Source organism: Cryptomeria japonica, chromosome 8 (genome assembly GCF_030272615.1).
Source record: "Cryptomeria japonica chromosome 8, Sugi_1.0, whole genome shotgun sequence".
Classification (NCBI taxonomy): Eukaryota; Viridiplantae; Streptophyta; class Pinopsida; order Cupressales; family Cupressaceae; genus Cryptomeria; species Cryptomeria japonica.
Genome location: NC_081412.1, coordinates 230,890,300 through 230,896,157, shown reverse-complemented (window position 1 = coordinate 230,896,157; position 5,858 = coordinate 230,890,300).

The window sequence follows — 5,858 nt, the reverse complement described above, 5'->3', positions numbered from 1 at the left end:
AATCATGTAAGTTAACTAATTAATTGAAATTAATTAGCTAAGAAGAAGATTTGTGAGGATTTGATTTTTTTTAGAAGAATAAAGAAAGGGATTGATTTATTAAATAAATCAATCATATGCTATAGTGACAATATTAATTATATTTAATTAATATTGAGAGGAATTTGAATTAACATAATTAATTAATTAATTATGCGAGGAATAATTAAAATAATTATTTTTAAGTGTCTACATTTTGCCCCTCTTTGAAGCGAGGTGTGATGACACATTGATTCAAAGAATAATCTTGTTTTGATGTTGATATTGGTTTGATAGGATGCCCTGGCTCTTGATTGATAGATTATGGTATGGTGATGCCCCCTCAGGAGATCAATTGAGGTATTTGATCTTTGTAGTTTTGCGAAATTGATATCCCGATAGATTTGATTTGATTCGATTGATAAGATCTAGATTCAATCCAGTTTCAAGAAGAATTCATCTTGTATAAGACATAGATGATCAAAGTGTTTGGTTTTAGGAAGGATTCATCCTGTATAAGACATGATTGATCACAATATCTAGTTTTAAGAAGGATTCATCCTGTATAAGACATGATCAGAGTGTCTGGTTGTAGGAAGGATACATCCTGTATAAGACATGACTGATCACAACGTCTGGTTTTAGGAAGGATTCATCCTGTATAAGACATGATCGGAGTGTCTAGTTTCAGGAAGGATACATCCTGTATAAGACATGATTGATCACAACGTCTAGTTTCAGGAAGGATTCATCCTATATAAGACATGATCAGATCACAACGTCTAGTTTTAGGAAGGATTCATCCTGTATAAGACATGATTGATCACAACATCTGGTTTCAGGAAGGATTCATCATGTATAAGACATGATCGGAGTGTCTAGTTTTAGGAAGGATACATCCTGTATAAGACATGACTAGAGTGTCTAGTTTCAAGAAGGATACATCCTGTATAAGACATGACTGATCACAACATCTAGTTTCAGGAAGGATTCATCCTATATAAGACATGATCAGATCACAACGTCTGGTTTCAGGAACAATTCATCCTGTATAAGACATAATCAGAGCGTCTGGTTTCAGGAAGGATACATCCTGCATAAGACATGAATCAGAATCAAAATTGATTATGTGAGAAAAAAAAAATAGAGGAAGAAAAATTAAGGTGGAAGGGATAGATGAGGAAAAAATATGAAGCGGTCGTGAGGTATTTGGAAAGAAGAATATGAGATGCGAGACCGCGGAGGAAAATGGGGGCAATTGAGAACTCCATGGGATTATTGAGTTTAGGATTTGATGGAATGATGGTGAGATTTTGTGCACAACAAATGTGGAGAACCAACCTAGTTTGATGTTCCCTTGAGTGACTTGCACCATTGATTATAGAAATCAGGATGCCATAAGAAACGTAGGGAGTGGACTGACTCTGTAGACAAATGGGAATTTCTTGCACACAACAATGCAAGTGTTAAGAAACACTAATACAGAGTTGTGGGTTCATGCAAGGAAACCCTCAAACACACCGATACCTCTTGTACATGAGAAGGTAAGTGTTGATAAACACTAGTACTAGGTCACCGATTTATACAAGAAGGATCCAAAACATGCCATACTTTGAAATATGCCCCAGTATGCACCTATCATAACATACTTGGATATGGAAGAACCCAGGAAGTCGTAGGGAAAAAGATGCAAGCCTATATGAAAAGATCTAACAAAATCTAACAAGTCTCTTCCTTACGACCACATGATACCTCTTGCCAAGAGTAGAACTAGGATGGACTTGGGATTGTTTCTCAAGACTTCTTGAAGCTTACACACAGAGGCATAAAATATCAGTTTCAATGGGACATTCTTTGTTCATGACTCAGGCGAAGACTTCATCATCATATGCATGTTTTATTGGGAGGTGGAAAAGAAGGAATGTTGCACATGGGTGGGCTAGATGGCAGATAATTTGTAGTATCAACATGATAGACAGTGGATTCGGTTATTTACCTTGGCGTCTGCACAAAGGTTTTCACCAAGGTACTTGTCCATAGAGCCACCAAGTGGTTTTCACTAATGGACGAATTGTTTTTTTTTTCTTTTTCTGATTTTTTTTTTTTTTGTGTCATAAGGTGCCTGTTTGCCAGGTTTTCACCAAAGTGACAATTTTTTCAGGATCTTTTTCTCATTTTTTTTTTTTTTTTAAATTTCTTGATTTTTATTTTTTTTGAATTTAAGACTTTCTGAGGACTAAGCATAAAATCTTTTGAGGTGCATGATATTCATTGGATCATCCAAAGGATCTCCTTCAGGAGTAGCCAACTGATAAGCTCCTGATCCATATTTCATTGTGATTACATATGGTCCAAGCCAATTAGGCTCAAACTTGTCTTTCTTTTCTCTTTCTTGTAGATTTTTCTGATTTTCCATGAGGACAAGATCACCAACTTGGAATTCTCAGGTTCTAACTTTTTTATAATAACTCATGCGTAGACGGTTTTGATATACCCGAAGATGATTCAAGGCCTTGAGGTGTCTTTCATCTAATAATTCTAGCTCTTGTAAGTGAGCAATTCTGTATTCTTCCTCTGGTAGGATGTTTTGCAGTAATACCCTTAGAGAGGGGATCTTGATCTCAAGGGGAAGGATGGCTTTGGAACCAAATACTAGGGAATAAGGAGTGGCACCTATGGGGGTGCGGATGGAAGTGCGATAGGCCCACAATGCAAGATGGATTTGGAGGTGCCAATCACGGCCTGCTTCATTGACTGTCTTTTTGAGGATTTTTATTAGGGTTTTATTAGAAGCCTCAACTTGGCCATTGCCTTGGGGGTAATATGGAGTGGAGAAGCGGTGTTGGATGTTGAATTTTTGGCAGATTTCTTTGACATCTTGGTTCTTAAATTGTTTACCATTATCTGTGATGATAACTTTTGGGATGCCATATCGGCAGATTAGGTAGTTCAGGATGAATTTGGATATTTGTTTGCCGGTGGTGAAAGTAAGAGGGATAGCCTCTACCCACTTGGTGAAGTATTCAATGGTGGTGATAATGAATTTATGTCCGTTGGAAGATGAAGGGTGGATTTTCCCAATGAGATTGAGCCCCCACTATGAGAAGGGCCATGGTGTAATGAATGGATGTAATTCTTGTGACGGTGCATGAATCTTGTCGCCATGCTGTTGGCAAGGGATGCATTTCTTCACATAATTGTATGCATCTTCTTCCATTTTAGGCCAATAGTATCCTATTCTCAAAAGTTTTTTAGCCAATGTGAGTCCACTTGAGTGTGCCCCACAGATACCCTTGTGTACTTCAAGTAATGCCCATTTTGCTTCTTGTTTATCTAAACACCTTAGGAGGGAACCATCAAAATGCCTTCTGAACAAGGTCTCTGCAAGTATGGTGTAACGGGCACATCGGCGGATGAAGGTTTGATGTTGGGTTTTGGTGAGGTGTGGGGGAATGGTGTTGTCTTTGAGGAAAGTGAAGGTTTCTTGGTACCAAGGGGACTCAGGACCAATGAGAACACACACCATTTCAGACTTTGGTAGGTCGTATGCCGGTATAAACAATTGCTCGAACAAGAACTCACACTTCTGATTGTGTGCTGGTATTTGAAGGAGGGAGCCAATGGTGGCCATTGCATCTGCAGCCCTGTTGTTTGTTCGTGGGATTTGGTCAAACTTGATTGCCGTGAAATGTTGCTTAAGATCTTCAACCATGGTATGGTAGGGAAGGAGTTTATCATCTTTTGTCTGGTATTCATCATTGACTTGTTTTATGATGAGTTGGGAATCGCCATAGACTTGTAATTCCTTTATTTTCCAGTGGATAGGCAAGCATAAACCTGTGATGAGGGCCTCGTATTCTTCTAAGTTATTGGTACATGCAAAGGCTATCTTGTATGATTTGGGGATGCCATCTCCTTGAGGTGTGACCAATAATATTCCTGCCCCCGATCCATTTTGAGTGTAGGAGCCTTCAAAATACAATTTCCATGTGGAGGATGTGGTAACAGTCATAATGAACTCATCTGGTAATTCTGTGAGAAGAGGATGGTTGCCTGGAAGTGGAGCTTCAACCAACTAATCTGCAATGACTTGTCCCTCGATTACCTTTCTGTCCACATATTCAATGTCAAACTTGCTTAAGAGCATGACCCATTTGGCAGTTCTGCCAGTGAGAGCAGCTTTGGACAAGAGATATTTAAGTGGATCAATTTTAGCAATTAATTTTGTCTTATTATTTAGCATATAGTGTTGTAGTTTCTGTGTGTTGAACACTAATGTCAAACATGCTCTTTCAATGGGGGTGTAATTAAGTTCATATCCTACCAACGTTCGACTGATGTAGTAAATGGTGTGTTCCTTCCCTTGATCATCTGTTTGCGCCAATAATGCCCCCAATGCCACTGCAGTAGCACATATATACAAAATAAGGGGTTTCCCAGGAGCAGGAGGCATCAATACGGGAGGTGATGCTAGATATTCTTTTAATTTCTCAAAGGCCTTTTGACATAGGCAATCCCATTATAATTTTGTGTCTTTATGCAACAGGTGTGTAAATGGATGGCACTTGTCTACTAGCTATGAAATGAAACGCCTGATAGACTAGAGTTTTCCCTGGAGACTGCACAGTTGTTTGAGAGTTTTTGGTGGAGGCATTTCCATAATAGCTTTTACCTTTGCGGGATCAACCTCGATGCCTCTACGGGAAACAATGAATCCCAGTAGTTTTCCTGATGTGATGCGAAACACACACTTTTTGGGATTTAGGCGCAGCTTGTATTTTTCCAATCTTTCGAAGATTTGTTTTAGAATGGGGATGTGTTCTTGTCTTGTCTTGGATTTTCCTAGCAGATCATCCACGTAGTCCTCCATAATTTTGTGCAAGAGGTCATGAAAAATTGTTGTCATTGCCCATTGATATGTAGCTCCAGCATTTTTAAGGCCAAAAGGCATGATCCGGTAACAAAAGGTACCCCATGGTGTTGTGAATGCAGTTTTATGCTGATCCTCATCTGCTATCCTGATTTAGTTGTATCTAGAAAACCCATCCATTAGTGATAACATTTCATATCCTGTTGTAAGGTCCACAATCATGTCTATATTGGGGAGTGGGAAATCATCTTTAGGACAAGCTATATTTAGATCTCAGAAATCTGTGCAGATGCGGATGCCCCCAGCAGGTTTGCCAATAGGTACAATGTTGGAGACCCATTCAGCATAATCTATTGGTTTGATAAATTCTGCGTCTAACAACTTTTGGCATTCTGCCTTGACCAAGAGTGCAATATGTGGGTGCATTTTGCACAATTTTTGTTTTACAGGTTTTGCATCTAGGCCGACGGTGAGATTGTGAACCACCAAGGCAGGGTCCAACCTTGGCATATCAGAATAGGACCATGCAAAATTTATTTTTACCTCTATAAGGAAGTTGATGAAGTCTTGTTTCTCGATTTCTGTGAGAGATTTGGCAATGAGCACATTTTTCGGAATGACCTTGGTGCCCATGTTGATGTTGTTTGTTTCTTCTATCAACAAATTTGATTTGTCCTGTGGAAGGTAACCAATGGTAGGGAGGTCAAATCCCTCATCATCAAGTGCCTTTTCCAGGTTTTCACTTTCAGATATGCCCTTTGTTTTTATTTCTTGTTCATCCAAAGGCGCCTCTGGGAGGTTTTCACCTAGGGAATCATATCTTTTTCTTTTATTATCTTTTTTGTGGCTAAGGGCATTGACTTGACTACCAAAGTATCCCTTTTCGTGTAGTTGAATACCCTCAATTCTACTACAATCTTCCATATTTTGTGTTGTTAGGAGAGCAATGAGAGCATTATCGTCGGCACAG